General features: G+C 47.5%; 1 protein-coding gene across 2 annotated transcripts in view; it reads left to right on the top strand.

Annotated features, from left to right (window-relative positions):
- Positions 1–10,580: 10,580 nt before the first annotated feature.
- The window catches only part of Extl3 (exostosin-like glycosyltransferase 3), a 97,841-nt gene continuing 90,034 nt past the window's right edge, over positions 10,581–18,387 (top strand). Inside the window, exon 1 of one of the 2 annotated variants that reach the window (XM_006519284.2) lies at positions 10,581–10,670. The gene's annotated coding sequence lies outside the window, so the exon portion shown is untranslated. The remainder of the gene's footprint in view (positions 10,671–18,387) is intronic. The other variant, XM_006519286.3, reaches the window with a different exon arrangement.

Below are 18,387 nucleotides of genomic sequence, written 5' to 3'. Positions count from 1 at the left end.
GTCACTGTGGGAGTGGGCTTTAAGACCCTCATACTAGCTTCCTGGAAGTCAGTATTCTGCTAGCAGCCTTCAGATGAAGATGTAGAACTCTCAGCTCCTCCTGCACCATGCCTGCCTGGATGCTGCCATGTTCCCGCCTTGATGATAATGGACTGAACCTCTGAACCTGTAAGGCAGCCCCAGTTAAATGTTGTCCTTATAAGAGTTGCCTTGGTCATGGTGTCTGTTCGCAGCAGTAAAACCTTAACTAAGACAGTACCCCAGGTCTATATCTGTCCCCCACACGTGCATAAATGCCTACAACACACATGTGCACAGATAATTACAAAACATACTCATGTGCACAGATGCACACAATGTACACACACACACACACACACAAAACAAAAAACAGAACAACCTTCCAAACAAATACTGTAGTAAGTTGGACACTGTCTCTGTCAACTATAAATGTTCATATCTTACCTCACCCATGCATGTTTATATGTACACGTGTGTATCACTGAACCGTGCAGCCTAGTCCCAAAGGTATCTTTTAAAATCTCTCTTTGACCTTCCTGCTTACTGGACTTTGTCTACCATGTGTCACTTGCATGTCTATGTGTACACCACGGTTGGAAGTTGTCAGATCCCCTGAACTGGATTGAATGGTGTGAGCTGCCATGTGCATGCTGGGGACCGACCTTCATCCTCAGGATGAGCAGTCAGTGCTCCTAACCACTGAGCCATCTCTCCAGCCTCATAGTGCATAGTTTTTGTAAGTCATGAAACCAAAGAAAGAAATCTGGGGAAATGCCTGGATGTTTAGCTTAAGCAAGTGAGCAGAGTGTCCCTTCTAAGCTGAGGATGCAGTGGGGGTGGGGTGGAGTAGAGTTTCCTTTGAGCAGTTCCTGTGAGATGCCTGTGAACCACCCAGTTGTTATGCTGGAGTTCCTGGGCAGAAATCAGGGCTGAACACAGGCCTATATGGTTCCCTTGGACAACAGGGACTCTCTCTGCTGAGACATCAGCAAGTCCAGCTTTGTGGCTTCCCAGCCATGGCAGATTACAGATTCATTGCATCCTTCCCAGTAATTGCGTCATCTACAGCTTGACCTCATCCCTGCACCCAGAAAGCCTGACATCAGGTCTGTCTACAGACTGAGAGGGAAGAGGGGTGAACTGGGGTCCCAAAGCCAGAATAGCAGCCGTCCAGCTCCTTCCTGTGGCCTCTCCCTGTACCAGCACATGCCAGGCCAAGTATCTTCATTCTCACACTCAGTCTGGGTGACGATGCTCACCAGCTCCATCATGCAGATGAAGGAGGCTCCTGTTGTGGAAATGCCTTTTTTAAGTTTATAGATCTGCTTGACACCATTCAGGCATTTCCTGTCCTTGCTGCATGACCCTGGGACAGTCTGCTCGTCTCTGAACTCAAGCTTGATCCTTCCTTCTTTCCTTAATCTTTTCCTTCCTTCCTCTCACCTTCTTTCCCTCCCTCCCTCCTCCTCTCCCTCCTCCCTCCTTCCTCCCCTCCCTTCCTTTTTTCTATCCTTCTTCTCTCCATTCCTTTACTTAGACAGAGTAGTTCAAGCTGCCTTGAACTTATTGTACAATGACCTTGAACTTCTGATTTTTGTACCTCCACTCCTAGATATTGGGATTACCTGGTTGTACTAGCACATCCAGTAAACAGGACCAAACCCAGGGCTAAAATGCATCCTAGGGAAGTAGCAACTGAGTTATACCTCCAAGCCATGAACATAAGCATTTGAACTGGCAAAATGTCACGAAAGGACATCATGCATGGTGGCACATACCTATGATCTCAGCCCTTGAGAAGTAGATGCAGGAGGTTCAGGAGTTCATGACCAGCCTGAGCTACACAATGAGTGCAAGACCAGCCTGGGCTATATAAGACACTGGAAAGAACTGATCTATGTGATGTAGAAATCTAGTCCTATATTCTGGATTCTGGATGCAAATGTTTGACTGTCTATGCATTATTTATTTATTTATTTGTTTATTTAAAATTTTTTCAAAGATTTATTTATTTTATATATGTGAGTACACTGTCACTGTCTTCAGACACACCAGAAGAGGGCATCAGATCCCCTTACAGATGGTTGTGAGCCACCATGTGGTTGCTGGGAATTGAACTCTGGACCTCTTAACAGCTGAGCCATCAGCTCTCTAGCCCTTATGTATTCCTTTTTAAGAGGGTTTCATGTAGCTCACTTGGCCTATGTGGCTGAGGACTACCTTTAAGCTCCAATCCTCCTGCCCCTACCTCCCAGGTGCTAGGATTATAGATGTACACAGCACAGTTGGTTTAGGCAGTGCTGGGAATCAAACCCTGGGCTTTGTGCATGTCAGGCGGTGAGGACTCTACCAACTGAGCCACGTTTCCAGTTCTTTTCTTTTTCTTTTCTTTCTTCCTCCTCTGACTCCTCCTCCTCTTCTTTTTGTTTTGTTTTCTAAATGAGAGTTTAGAATTCTACTGTAATAGAATGCTTTTCACCTCCGTGGGAAGACAGGAGAATGACCTTGCAGATGGAGCTTCCTGCCTTAAGGGACTTATCCTGACTCTGACCTCAAGACGAAAGAAAGGGCATGGCTGTGGCTTCTTTGTCCACAGCTCTTTCCTTTCTGGAAAATACTTCTCATTCTTAAAAATCCTTCTGCTTTGATTGGGGTGCAGGGGAAGGACAAAGGGTTAACTACTTGGGGTTAACTACAGAGCCCAGCCTGTTAACTGCCAGCCCAGCCCCAGCAGTCATTGCAGAGCTTCTCTGGCTCTGCAATAGAAGCGGAGGCTCTGTGTCCCTTTGCTTTTGGCTTTGCTGAGAGCACAGGGCCAGAGGCTCTTCACTGATGGATGCTGGCTCAACCTAGATCCTCAAGTGCACCTTGATAGTGGAGAGAAACACAGCCCCAGATTCCTGATAGCAGTGGGGCTGTCTCAGTCAAAACCCACCTGGTGCAAATGATCTGGGGACGCTTATTGCACACCACACTTCTTTGTTGCGGGTGTGGACATTTGTGTATGTGTGTGTGCGCACATGCATGCGGAGATCAATCTCACCTTTTGAAATAGGGTCTCTCCATGTCATTCTGGTCACTGTGGAAGCCAAGGTTAGCTTTGGATTTGAGGTAGTCCTCTGCTTCCCAAGTGAAGGAAGATTGTACAGACACAGCTCACCTCCAGGCTTCTCTTGGTATTCTTGACTAATTATCAATATAGATAAAATTCATTATCTTATTCATCTTGTTAATTTTATGACAGATCCATCCTACATTTTAGGAAATGGATTTATTTTAAGCTGACGTATAGTTAGCTGCCTTGCACACAGGGTTGGCTTGTTAGTCCATGTACACAGTGCATAAGGACCTGATTAGCATAGGCATCAAGCTGTTTTCAGTGCTGGGGCAGGAATTCAGAACTTCATCCAGGCTAGAGATGTACTTTACCGCTGAATGAGCTATCACTTCTTTGTCAACATGGACTGTTAGGGAAAAAATCATGAACTGGGCAATGGAGCAGTGACTCAGAGGTTAAGTGCATATACTGCTCTTACAGAGGACCCAGGTTCAGTTCCCAGCACCCAGGTTGAGCGGTTCACAACTATCTGTAATACCGGCTCCAAGGGAAACCCCAGACCTCTGGTCTCCGTGGGTGCATGAGCCCACACATGCATGTAATTTTTAAATTCCTGAATGGATGTTGGATTTAGGTAAGTATTAGATAAGTATTCTTGGGCTGGAGAGGTGGCCCAGTAGTTAAGAGTTTTGGTCGCTCAAGCTGGCAGTGGTGTTGCACACCTTAATCCCAGCAGAAGCTGGTGGATCTCTGAATTTGAGATCAGCCTGGTCTACAGAGTTCCGGGATACCCAGGAACTACACAAAGCAACGCTGTCTTGAAAAACGAAAAACAAAAATAAAAAGACTGCCAGAAGCCCAGGTTAGATTTCCACCATCAACACATCAACACAAAGGCTCACAACCATTTGTAACTCCATCTCCCAGGGATTAAATGGCCTTTTTTTTGGGGGGGGGGTGGCTGGAATTCCACAAACTAAAGGCATATACGTGGTTCACAGTCATGACCTGTTAGATGATGGCTACATGAGTTGGTGGGATGGGATTAGTTTTCTTGTTTGTTTGGTTTTTGTTTTAGTTTTGAGACAGGGTCTTGATATTTAACCCAGACTAGCCTCGAACTTACTATGTAGCTCAGGCTGGCTTGGAATTTGGGGTCCTCCCAGTTCTGCCTCCCAATTTTGGGGATTGCAGGGATATGCTACTACATCTGGCTTTGGACTTTTAATTTTTTCATAAAATATATTCTGGTAAAATTGTTACTTTGGGGGCTGGAGAGATCATGAAGCCAAGAACCAGGGTTCAATTCCCAGCACCCCTGCGGTAGTTCACAACCATCCATAGTCCAGTTTCAGGGGATCCAACGCCTTCGTCTGGCCTCTAGGGCACTGAATGCATGTGGTGCACAGTCAGCCATGCAGGTAAAACATCCACCCACAAAATAATAGACTAAAGTGAAATTTAAAAAATTGTTAGTTTGGAAATGAAGTTACTCTTGCAAAAAGCAGCATGGGGGCTGGAGAGATGGCTCTGTGGCTAAGAGCACTGGCTGCTCCTCCAGAGGACCCAGTTTGGCGCCTAGCACAAACATGGTGGCTCACAACCATCTATCACTCCAGTTCCAGGGGATCCAATATTTTCTTCTGACTTCCTATGAGCACCAGGCATGCATGTGGTACACATGTGTACATGCAGGCAAAACATGTAATGTAAAATAAAAAAAAAACAATTTAATAAGCTATTTCCAGTCATTTATGCTTGAATGCCAACTAGTATGGATGACTCTTTCAGGACACAGGTAAGGGAGGGCTGTGAGATTGGGAGTCAGGAGGTGAAGCTGAGTGACAGCAGCCACACAACAGAAAGGAGCAGGAGACAGATGGAAAAGCCGAAATGTCTGCAGTGCAGATATTGTCCGAGCGCTCGAGAGCTTCCTCCCACATCCCCACCGGATCCTCATTAACATCGAATCTTCCTGCATAACCAGGCTGGCCTCACACTTGTGGTCCTCCTACGTCAGCATCCCACATGCTGGGATTACAGATGTGTAACACCGTGGTCAGCAGACAACTTTCCTTTCTAGGTCAATTCAGTTAGCACTTGGGCACTGAGTGTGAATGTGGATACTGGAGGGTGACCCAGGGATGCTTAGGGGCACTGTCTGAAAGACAATCTTGTGTACCTAGCTTTTGCTCAAACTTACTCTAGCTGAAGATCATTTTGAACATCTGATCCTCCTGCCTCCATCTCCTCAGTGCTGGATTACAAGTATATACCACCATGTCTAGTTTATGAGGTGCTGGGGAATCGAACCCAGAGCTTTGTGCATATTGAGCAAGCACTGCATTATATCTTGGGCTATATACTTAGCCCCCAGAAACTAACTTTCGAACTCTGCTTGGGAATGTTCTATGATTAGGGTCATAGGGGAACTTGTGAGCCTACAAATTGAATGTCACCACCCAGACAAAGTGACAAAATCCAGTTCAGGGCCTTGGGGCTTTGGCACAGGGAAAGGAAATCAAAGAAGGCTTTCAAGTGACTGTTCTTCGGGGCAGACTCACAGCGACAAGCTGGTTCTGACCAAATTCAGGTTAGGTCATGGCATTTCTCTGCGCTCAATGGGGTCCTTGTTGGTATTCTATAGTCTATTTATGTTCATGTGAAGCATGAAATGGAATCGCATGCTGGCATCTCAGTGTTTCATCTTCTGTGGATGTGTGTAGGGGTGCTCACACGGGGTGGGGGTGCGCCTGTGTGTGTGCGTGTGGCGGCTAGGGGATGACGTCAGCTGTCTTCCTCAATTGCCCTCTGCCTTGTGCATCTGTAGATCATTTCTGGCTGAACCCAAAGCTTGCCAGTTTGGCTAGACTGCCTGGCCATCGAGCCCCCAGGATGCCCTGCTCTGCCCGAGTGTGTGTGTGTGTGTGTGTGTGTGTGTGTGTGTGTTACTGAGGATTTGAGCTCAGGTCATCTTGCTTTCGTGTCACACTCAGTGAGGCATCTCCTCAGGTCTCATTTCATCTCTTTCTTTCTTCCTTTCTTTCTTTCTTTCTTTCTTTCTTTCTTTCTTTCTTTCTTTCAGATTTATTTATTTATTTAATGTATATGAGTACACTGCAGCTGTCTTCATACACACCAGAAGAGGGCAGTGGATCCCATTACAGATGGTTGTGAGCCACCATGTGGTTGCTGGGAATTGAACTCAAGACCTCTAGAAAGAGCAGCCAATGCTCTTAACAGCTGAGCCATCTCTCCAGCCCCCTCATTTCATCATTCTTGAAGCACATTTATGATTATTACTTAACGCAGTGATTTAATGGCTTTGGCAAAGTTCTGCCGAGTGCTCAGTTGGTGACTGGCAAGCAAGCAAGCTCTGGTTGGTCACTCATTCTAATCTCTCATCTACCCACCTATCTGTCTTTGTGCCTTTCCAACTCTTTCCTATCAGTGGGTCCATGTGTGATGCCACACGGCCAGCTGTAGTGTTACCTCCTGAGAATGGCCCCACGGGCACATATATTTGTGTATCAAGTATATATCGAGTTTTACTACCCTTGTGCTGAACGTATATATCTAATTTTACTATCTTTGTGCTGAACGCAACTTTCTGTCACTTCCCAGTTCCTGGGGCCTCCAAATCGGTGGCTTCAGGCTCTGTTACCATCGGTCTTCCTGCTGTGGTAAGACAGCCATAATGCCTGCAGAACAGGGAGCAGTATGACAATACCCATGGGCTCAGTTGGGAGGTGTAGACTGGGGCTCGTATTTTACCACATTTTGTATATTAATTATGAGGATTTCTTTTTCTTGAGACAGAGTAACATTGCTACTAACATAGTATCACTAACTAGTCTGGAGCTGACTATATAGACCAGGATGGCCTCAAATTCACAAATATCTGCCTGCCTCTACCTCCTGAGTGCTGGGATTAAAAAGCATGTTTGTAACACCATACACCATACCTGGCTATTTATGAAGTTTTTTTTTCTTTTCCAAAATTCTCTTTCCTTACTTTGTCCTTTCTCTATTCTTCTCTTCCCTCTTTCTTCCTCCCCATCTTTCCTTTTGACAGGATCTCATGTAACTCAGACAAGTCTTGAACCCCTGATCTTCCTACTTCTGCCTCCCAAGTGCCAGGATTTCAGGTGTGCACCATACTGAGCTTTACAAAGGGTTCTGAAGGACACATAGAAGTTATCCAGGCCGCAGTGCTGAATCTCAAGATTCCTGGTATTGGTATCCAAATGGGGAAGCGAGGAAAATATTATTCGAATTTCCAAGTGTGGGGTGGGGTGGGGTGGGGTGGTGTGGGGTGGGGTGGTGTGGTGTGGGGTGGGGTGGGGTGGTGTGAGGTGGGATGGGGTGGGGTGGGGGAAGGTCAGCACAGCAGACACAGCTGGAGAACCCAGTGGGCATCAGATCACCCAGGGAAGGTTCCAAGCAGGAAGAAACATCTCAGGATCTCATCTGTGGGGGAAGTCACTCGGGCATGTGTCAGATGCGCACATGCACTTGAGACAAGTCTCCCAGGACTGTTCAAGGACTGGGCTGGACGAGGGGGCCTTAGTTCTAGGGTCCATGGGGCCTCTTTAGGAGCCATGAAAGTAAAAGGAGATCCACCCAATTCTAGGTCTTGTGACCTGCGTAGTACAAATGCCGTCTGCTGTAAAGGAGCCCATGTGAGTGATCTTGGGTCCAGGTGGAGAAACAGGAGAAAGCCCTGAGGTGGCCACGAGCGCAGTGATGACAGTCACCTGTGTGAGCACTGGGCATGCTGCCCTGGCCACCTGTGTTCCCAGCACTTTCTCCTCAGGGATTGGAAGCTGAAGGAAAGCGTTGCCCTCAATCTGGGAAAAAGCTGAATTACCTCACTATTGATTCCACTTGGCCAGAGTACAAGTCCCGAGTGAGCGCTGGAGGCAAGCACCATCTCCTGGTAGCTGCTCTCAGGCTCCTTTCAGACGCCCTGCTGTCTTGCTGTCCTGTGTCTCACTGAGACCTGCTTCTCACTGGCTGCCCGCCGTTCACAGCTCCCTGCCAGCACCGCTGCCCAATTGAACTCTGTGCCTAAGTCACAAGAGCAGTGGCTTCTGCTTTTGACTTCAGGGCTCCCGAATGTGGCTGGTGCTTAGAGGATCACTGGTAAGTCAGTCACTCTCTCGATGGCGTGTTAAAGTTCCTGATACTGCGCTCTGTGTCCTCTTGTGGGTAGGCTGAAATCGACCAGGAATGTTTATGGCATAGACTTCCATGCACACTGCAAACTAGAGCTTCTGTGTGCTGGGTTTTGGGTTCTCCCAGATTCTGGTAAGAAAACACAGCTCTGGCATGCTATGCAAGACTTTGTTTCTCCCAGACAGTCCAAAGCTTCTCACAGTGGTATGGTTTGTATAGTTGGGCTACCTGAGAGACATGGCTCAGCTGTGGAAGAGATTTTGTACCTGTGAGACATCCTCTCCTACCTGGGGACTTTGGTCAAACCGCCACCCCTGAACTTGGAATTCGTCAGTAGGAGGCCTTGCCATATTCTCTCTGCCCAAGACTCTGAGGTTCAAATACAAGAAATGGGCCCTTCCCCCAGACCAGGCATTTGGACAGTGTCCGGGCACATCAAATACACACTGTGCAGGTTTCCCAAGTCTCTAGGGCTAGCTTAGCTCAACCACAGTGCCAGGCTTATCTTGAAAGGCAAGGAAGGTGTTACAGGCAGGAAGAAGAGAGCAATTAGTTTGGTCTTACTGTGCTTAAATTATATTAATATTATTTGCTTATATACATACATAATATTACATATATATATGCATATACATATATGTGTATATGTATGTATTATAATATTACAGCCTTTCTGCCATCCATTTGTTTTTATAGGAATTTCCTAAGATTATGCTGTGAGTTTCCAGTGTTTACTCCCAGTTTTGGGTTGCGTCGTCATTCTCTCTCCCTTTATGTGTTGAAGTTTTACACCCCCGATACCACAGAGGAAATCTGATTTAAGTTGGGTCATTGTAGACTCAGTTTGTTTAGGATGAGAGTATGTTGGAACAGAGCAAACCCCTTACCAAAGATGACTGGTCCTATAAGCAGGGATGCAGGCATGTCAGTGGGAACCACTGTAACCAGGAAGATGTTGTCTGTAAGCCCAGGAAGAGGGGTGGGCACAGATTCCTCCCTCTCAGCTTTCAGCACTGGAGCCCACTTTGCTGGGGTGAGTCTCTACTCATAGACTGCTGGCCTCTGGAGTGTGCTCCTGTCTGAGCTCTTTGAGAAGTCTACCAAGCTAACACACTCCCAAAGAAATAGTTTCCTTCTGATACTCTGCCATGATTTGCAGACAAGCTAATTGTTACGGTTCTCTAAGACCTCAGAGACTTTTTTGTGTATTGGTATCTTAAATCACTGAGATGACCTGGGCCTGGTGGTACATGCCTTTGATCCCAGCCCTTAGAGGCAGAGGCAGGCAGGCTATGGAGAGAGAGAGAGAGAGAGAGAGAGAGAGAGAGAGAGAGAGAGAGAGAGAGAGAGAGAGAGAGAGAGAGACTGAGAGACCGAGACCTTGTTTCAAAACAAAACAAACAACAAAACCCCACTGTGTGGGGAAACTGAAATCCTGCTGTGCCGTAGGAAATTAGAACTAGTTCCAACATTCTAGAAACATTTAGAAATTATTTAATAATACATTAAAGGATGGGTGGATATAGCGCTATGCTCCTGGAATCCCAGGACTTTGAGAGACTGAGGCAGAGGGTAGTTCAAGACTGGCTTAGGGTACATAAAGACCCTTTTCAAAAAGCCAGGAAAAAGGAAGGAAGGAAGGAAGGAAGGAAGGAAGGAAGGAAAAGAAAGAGAAATGTAAGGCATATTAAATGGCTATCCTGGGCGCTTTTAATTTTTTGTGCCCCATTGCAATAGCATTTCATAAGTGTCTAGGACTCGGCTGATCTGTGCTTTCACTGGGTAGATACTACACGCTTCTTTGTCATCTTGACATCACTTCTCGTTTTCAACTGTTTTTCTCTGGTTTCAGTAGATTTTCTATTGCCGTCGGTGTTTTAGTTTTCGTTTGTGTTTCTCGGAGGGAAGGGGCTCCAGTTGATTTACAGGTTTCCATTTTATTTAGATATTTTAATGAACAACTGGCAACCAGCCCAGGTCCCCAGGGTCCGAGCCCGCAGCTGCACTCCGGCTGCCGTTACAGAAGCGCCCGCCAGGGGTCAGCACAGGCCCGACATTGGCCTGAGTGTCCCACAATGCACCGGGCTTCAAGCAAGGTAGGCGGGCCAGTCAGAGTTGCTGCTGCGCCTGTGCGGCAGAACCTCAAACTGCGGAGCGGGGCATCCCCATCAAGGGTGCGACCTGAACGTTTGGGCGGGGCCTATATTATGGGGCGTGGTCTATTGAGAGGGTTTGGGCGAGTTTGCGGGGTGGGACTTGGCTGTGGGGGCGGGACCTGGACTTCGGGGCGGGGCCTAGCTGATAAAGGCATGGAGGGGCGTGGTCTACTGTCGGGGGCGGGGCCGGACCAAGAGTTCTGCGAATGTGGAGGTCCATGGGTGTTGCAGACCTCGGCTCCCGGTGTTGTGGCGAGGTAGGGGCTCTGGAGGTTCATATCTTGAGGGCGGGATGTCCTGGAGCGGTGCGGGCGTGACTGCGGGATCTGTAGTTTTCTTTGCATTTCCAAGGTCTCGGGACACCAACTCGGGGCGTCTGGGATCCATTGTGGTGTTTTGTTCAGCTCCAAGCTGTCCCTCTCGTGGGAATGGACGTGACTCTCGGGCGCAGGTGGCTGGTGGGAAATTAGAACCGTGGATTCGAGGGCGCGCACTGCGGGCAGGGATGAGTGGCAGCTGCCACTCCTCAGAAGGTGCTGTCCCTTGAGCTGAGCCGCTGAGGCCCTGATGTCCCAGAAGCCCTGAATGCCACTCAGGATGGCCCCTGGGGGGCCCAGCCCCTCATTGATCCGGAGTGTCTTAGTTTTCGAGTTCATAGTTAGAACTTTGCAAAAAGTACGGTTCGGTAGCTAGGAAGCACTGAAATGCCTGGCGGTTTGGACTTGAGCGTGTCTGCCCCCTCAGCCTGTTCCTACTCCTCTTGGACTTAGTCCTGTAAGTCTCCTTTCTTATTTTCTGTTTCCTTGGGAATGTCACAACTTGGAGGCTTCAGGTCGAAATGCCCATTAAGGTTCTTCCTCAGACCCCTGTTTCCAATCATGTTTTAGTTTTTTTCCTTGTGTATGAGCCTGCGTGTATGTATGTACATTCACTGTGTGTGTGCCTGAAGGCCAGCAGAGGAAATCGGATCCCTACAGTTAGGGATGGTAGTGAGTCGCTGTGGGTATGCTAGGGACTTCTAGAACTCCCATCCTCTCTTAGAATAAAATGTGCTCTTAACCCCCGACCCATCCCTCCAGCTCCATAAATTGTAATTGAAAGGCTTGTTTTATCCTGTTACACATCCATTTTCATAAGCCAGTTGATTTGCTTTTACTTAAACTCTAAGAAATTTCTTATTGCTTAGTAATGTTTATAATTAGAAAAACTATATCGAAAAGGTGATAATCCAGGTGAACACAATCCTAACCAGCAAATGAGTCTCTTGGTGGGAGGCTGTGGGCGGTAAATCAGGCAAACTTGGTTCTCAGACATTTCTGCCACCAAGAAGGCTGAAATATGAAAACCATCTTCACTGTGTCTTCCAAACCTAAAATGTAAATAACTAACACACATTCCTTTTCTTGGTTGCTAGAATTCTTGACTTGATGATCAAAACAACAACAACAAAAAAGTCTTTTTTTTTTTTTTAAGTATTCATTTCTTCTTTTGAGAGAGTGTCTCTCTATGTAGTCCTGGCTTTCCAGAAACTCACTAGATAGCCTGGCCTCAAACTCACAGAGATCCACCTGCCTCTGCCTCCCAAGTGCTGGGGTTAAAAGTGTGGGTGTCACCATGCCCAGCCTCCCCCGCCCCCAATGCTTCTAAATGGTTACTGAATTACCTCTACTCAAGGAGAGGAGTTGACTAACAGTTTGGGTTCTAAATCTTTGTAAAGCAGGAACCTACCTTAATGGTTATTCTGAGTGACTTCATTACTCGGGGATTGTTCCAGTCTGTTTTGTAATGACAGAACACCACCCTAGTTATTCATACACAGATCCTGTTCAGTAGACATCCTATGGTGCTAGGGCTGGAAATGCAGAGATAATTTAAACGTCAGCATCTGGAGCTAACCTAGGAAGGTATATCAACCCAGACAGTGTGGTACTGCAGCATATATTTGCCATGGGGATGGGCGGTGTGGTGATGGGCCAGGCCACAGTGACAGGGCTTTATGTCTCATCTGTTAGTTGCAGGGGTGGGAGAAGACATCTGGAAAAGCTGACACCAGACATAAGTATTAAGGGTGTCTGGCAATCAGGGTCAAGCTATAACAAAATCACAGTGGGCAAGGAAGGAAATTCGAGAACCCAGACAGATGAAGAGTAAGATAGATACCATGCTGCGTGATGTGAGCCAATTCCAAAGGATAAATAATGTATGTCTCTACTTGAACAAGGTCCTTAGAGTAAATAGGTTGATGGAACTAGAAGACAGAATGCTGGTTGCCAGGAGCTGTGGCAGAAGAAATACAGAGTTAGTGTCGAATGGATAAGGATTTGAGGAGATGAAGTTCTAGAAAAACGTGATGGTTATACAGCACAGTGAACATACCAGTATGGTAGAGCTGCATCCTTAAATTGGTTAATCTCAGGGCTGGGGAGATGGCTCACCGGTAAGCGTGACGATCTGAGTTCAAAACCCCAGCATCCACCAAGAAAGCTGTGCGTGACTGTAACCCAGTGCTTGAGAGGCGGGGCTCAGAGAGAGGATTGCTGGAGCTTGCTGGTTACCAACCTAGTTCTAGGTTCTAGTGAGAGAGGCTATGTCTTGAGGAATAGTGACAGAACAGGACACCCAGCATTTTCCTCTGGCCTCATTCTTAAAGCATACTCCTCCGAACGTATGTTTACCACATACATGTATGTGGTTAATCTCTTTTTCTCTGTTTCCTATCAACATGAAGAATCTCCTCCTGCCAACCTCCGGCCATGAAGAAGCCCAGAAAAATGAACTAAGTATCCATGCTTTGATGATTTTAATATGCTTGGCCCATAGGAAGTGATACTATTAGGAGGTGTGGCCTTGTTAGAGTAGGCGTGGCCTTACTGGAGGAAGTGTGTCACTGTGGGGATGGGCTTTGAGACTTCCTATGCTCAGCCTCCACCCAGTGTGGGTGGAGACCCTCCTCCTGGCTGCCTATAGAAGATAATCTCTTCCTGGTTGCCTTCCAATCAAGATGTAGAACTCTTGTCTCCTCAAGCACTAAGTGTGCCTTCGAGCTGCCATGCTTCCCACCATGATGATAGGGACTGAACCTCTGACACTGTAAACCAGCCTGTCTTAATTAAGGTTTTACTGCTGTGAACAGACACCATAACCAAGGCAAGTCTTATAAAGGATAACATTTAATTGGGGCTGGCTTACAGGTTCAGAGATTCAGTCCATTATCATCAAGGTGGGAACATGGCAGCATCCAGGCAGGCATGGTGCAGGAGGAGCTGAGAGTTCTATATCTTCATCTGAAGACTGCTAGCAGAATACTGGCTTCCAAGCAGCTAGGATGAGGGTCTTAAAGCCCACTCTCACAGTGACACACCTACTCCAACAGGGCCATACCTTCTAATAGTACCACTCCCTGGGCTGAGCATACACAAACTGTCACACAGCCCCAGTAAAATGGTTTCCTTTATAAGAGTTGCCGTGGTCATGTCTCTTCACAGCAATGGAAACCCTAAGACACATGCATACCTTGAATCTGAGCACTGGGAAAACAAATAGGTGGATGTCTGTGAATTCAAGACTAGCCTGGACTGCACAGAGTTACAGGCCAGCCAAAGGCAACTTAGTGAAACCTTATCTCAAAAAAAAATTAATGGCTAATATAGTACATTGTATGTCTTTATATATTTTATCATATACAGAAAAAGTCTCATTAGCCATCATATTGTCTAGGTGCTTGTGTCAAATTTGAGATAAGGTAAGATCAAAAATGCAATTCCTCGGGGGAGAAAAATAGGTAAAAGGTATTTTATACAATCCAGCCCAAGAAAAGAATACTGGCTAGATTCTTTGATGACAGATCACCAGAGCCCAAGACTGTAAGACAGCCAGAGATATAGCTAGTGCTCTTTAGCCTGCTCTACTTATAGATGAGAAGAGGCTAGCTCAGGGTTACTAAGTCATTGACCCAGGGTCACTGCACAGGCCCAGGCACAGTAAGTATGTGAAACCAAAATCTATCCTCGCTGGCCAGACTAGTGCTTGGTACCAACAAAGACTCTGAGCTGATGAAGCTGCTCCACCCGTCCAAGCAGGAAGCTAACCAGGTCTTTTATCTTGTTAGCCTTGTGGCAGCAAGTTATAAACATACCACTGATAACAGAGACTGTGTGGTTAGAAATGTATGCGTTTGGCTGCTGGTTCTGGGTATCAAGGTGGTAAAATGCAGCCAGGCATAGTGGCGCCTGCGTGTAATCCCAGCACTTGGGTGGTAGATGTAGAGGACCAGAAGTTCCAGGCCAGCCTCAGCTATAAAATAAACTCAAGGTCAACCTGAGGTTCACGAGAGACCCCGTCCTAAAACAACAGCGTAAACAGATAAAAACCAGAAAGGGGGGGAGGTAAGAACATCATGGAAGATGTGACGCTGGAGAGATGGCTTAGAGCACATTCAGAGGTGGGGCTTGGAATCCATGCTTTTAATTCCTGCACCTAGGAGGCAGAAGCAGGAGCAGCTCACAGTGTGAGGCCAGCCTGGTCTACATAGCGAGCTCCAGGTCACCAGAACTATGTTAGAGAAACCCTGTCTGAAAAAAAGAAAAAAAAAAAGGTTTGCTGCTTATGCTGTTCCACGTCTGCCTCCCACTTGCTGTGGTTCGGAAGTGGTTGGAGTGTGTGGTCCCCAAGGGTTCAGAGAATGGGCTGTGAGGGTGATGATGGAGGTGAGCAGAGGGAGAGAGCCTCTATGACGACGGATCCCTGGGCTACATACAGACAGACAAAAACCAGACAGTATTTGAATCAAGTCTTCTGGCGATTCAGGTATTCTTGTGGCTATTTCGTGATGGGTGGAGCAACATAGTCCAAAAACAAAGACAGCATTTGAAAAGTGCAGGCCGTCACGGTTGGTAGCTGTCTCCACTGTAGCGTCTCACATGAGCTGTCATCTCCTCAGCTGAATCTCTGGGTCCTCAAACAGAAGGGCCTTATCTAGCATCGCCTGCTGTCTGCTCTGGCCAAGTGTTCAGTCTGCCAGTCTGCTCTTAAGAGAGTTGTGACCTTATAGGGAGAAGGAGGGAGGGAGGGAGGGAGAGAAAGAGAGAGAGAGAGACAGAGAGACAGACAGACAGAGAGACAGAGAGAGGAACAGAGAGACAGATACAGAGAGAGGAACAGAAAGACAGAGACAGAGGAGAGACAGACAGGGTTTCTCAGCCTGGGGGGGGGTTTCTCCTCTTTCTACTAGAGCGCCCCAAGAATCCCCTTTGGTTCCACCTTCCTAATGTGTGGAAGGACATGCACTTGCCACAACCCTTGGCTTTTTTATACAGGTTCTGGGGATTGAACTCGGGTCCTTGCAAGGCAAGCACCTTCCTGCCTGAGCCATCTTCCCAGCACCTAACATATATAGATGCATCGTTTCCCTTTCTCCTGCTGCCTTTGCTTTCTTTCCCTCTTTGCCAGGCTGGTCTGGAACTTGCTAAGCAGCTCAGTGCAGCAGTGTTCCTGCATCAGCTTTGTGATCTGAGCCACCATAGCCAGGCGGTCCAGTGGCTCTCACCAGCTACCCTGCCATGTGATTTTTGTAAGGCCTTCCAGTGGCTCATCTCCATCAGCTTGGCAGTTTATAGCAGATGAAGAATTAAGTGAACAAAATCCCCCTCTTTCAGGTCATTAAAGGACCCATGCTCCCTTTACTACATCAAGGCTGTCAAACCCATTGATTAACTTCACGAGTGCCCTCCTCCTTCCCCCCCCTTTTTTTCTTTATTATGTATTATGTATACAACATTCTGTCTGCGTGTATGCCTGCAGGCCAGAAGAGGATAGCAGATCTCATTACAGCCACCATGTGGTTGCTGGGAATTGAACTCAGGACCTCTGGAAGAACAGCCAGTGCTCTTAACCTCTGAGCTATCTCTCTAACCCCCATGTACCCTGTTCTTTTCCTGTTCCTTTCTAGCTTGGGGTGCCTAGCCCTTGAATTGGAACAATGGTTTTGTTTTTGTTTCTGTTCTCCTCTGAAAGTAGGATCTTTAGACTAAGTCCTCTTGCCTCCATTTCCTGAGGGAGGGGCTTACAGATGTGTGTTACCAGGTCACTTGTGTTCTAGCCTTGTCCTCTAACCTCCACATCTGTCTCATTAGCCTTTGTCCGCACTCCCATCTTACCATCCAAACTACCTTTCCCAGCCACCCTCCTCTCCACACAACAGCTTTGGCTTTAGACTTGCCTGTGCTCACTGGCTCCCTCCCACCCCTCATCACTCCTCTTCTTGCTTTGTTCCCACCTCACCACTGAAGTCCTCCTCACAGAGGTCACCAGTGCTGCCCTTGCAGCTCAGCCCACGGTTGAGCATCTCTCAGGGGCCAGAGGCTGTTGGCTCAGGCTTCCCTGCAGTTGCTGTGTTCTGCTTCACTCCTCAGCCTCATGCAGTTCTTACCCTTAGGCCCCTCTTTCTGTGGTTTCTTCCCTGGGCTCCCCACTCTAGTTGACCCCCTCTTCCTGGAACTCTCTAGTTCCAAGTGACAGATTGGAGGACTAAACAACCAGCCACTCAAATGGCCTCAGCCAAGGACATGAGCTGACTCCAGTGCTGGAAGTCTTGAGGTTGCTCTAGAGGCCTTTGTCTCTCAGCTGCGTCCTCACCTTGCCTGGGCCAGCTCCTCCATCTCCAGCCTGTTTACCCACTCAGTCCCTGGGCTTTCATTCGATTCCTGCTGCTGATTCCTAGTGGTTTCTCACTCTGTCTGGACACCTATCCTGTCTATGCCTCACATTGTGGTCAGGAACATTTTTGAAAAATGCTCATCAAATCCCACTGTTCTCATAAGCAAACTCCCATTATAGGAAGATGGCGGCCTGCCCCCAACCCATGCTACTGACAAACTGCTACTGGTCCTTTGAGCTCTTGCATCAGAGGCAGCTTCCCCTAGGAGAGCCTCTGCGCCCTGTTACATATACATGCCTCCTCTTCAGAGACTCTACCTCTGGCCAGGCCTGGTGCTCCAGAGGTTAAGGCAGGAGAATTGCACCTTGTCTTCAAATGTGAGAAGAAGCCAGGCAGTGGTGGCACGGGCCTTTAATCCCAGCACTCAGAAGGCAGAGGCAGGCTGATATCTGTGAGTTTGAGGCCAGCCTGGTCTACAGAGAATGAAAAGGGAAAAGAGAGCTGGGGCATGGATCTCAGTGCTTGTCTAACACATATGAGGACTTGGATGCAATATGAAATCAATCTCTCTCTCTCTCTCTCTCTCTCTCTCTCTCTCTCTCTCTCTTTCTCAGACACACACACAGAGTATTTATTACTTTTCTGTTGTGACAAAGCACCATGATCAAAGCGATTTATAGGAGAGTTTATTTGGGGCTTAAAGTTCCAGAGGGATACGACAGGGAACCGTGACATCAAGTGACAGGCATGGTAGTAGGGGCAGGGAGCCAAGGGCTTAAATCTTCAAATGTAAGCACAAAGCAGAGAGAACGAAGTAGAAATGGCTTGAGGCTTTTTACCTCAAAGGCCACCTCAAGCGACATTACTACATGTTAGAGCCTCCTAAACCTCCCCAAGCAATGTCAGCAGCTGGGGACCAAGTGTACAAAGGCTAGAGAGTATGGGAGACAGTGTTCATTCAAGCCAACCAACCAACCACACACACACACTCACACACACACACACACACACACACACACACACACACTCACAGCACGAGCGTGGAGACAGGTACACCTGCACTCACGCATCCTCCCTTGTACACACACTCAAGAGGTCAAGAGGGAGAAGTGGGGAAGAGAAAGGGAGAGAGGCAAAGAGATGGAGAGAGATGGAGGAGTAGAGAGGAAAAGGGATAGAAACAGGGCTGGGGAGAGGGGACTCTTTCCAACTTAGTACCACAATTAAATCATGCCTCAGTTGACTTTAAAGGGCTAGGAAGGTTTAGGCCTAAGCACTCTGCCTCCTCCCCACTCCCTTCCCTTGGTGAACCTTGCTTT

Source organism: Mus musculus, chromosome 14, assembly GCF_000001635.26.
Source record: "Mus musculus strain C57BL/6J chromosome 14, GRCm38.p6 C57BL/6J".
Lineage (NCBI taxonomy): Eukaryota > Metazoa > Chordata > Mammalia > Rodentia > Muridae > Mus > Mus musculus.
This window is presented reverse-complemented; position numbering and strand designations above follow the sequence as displayed.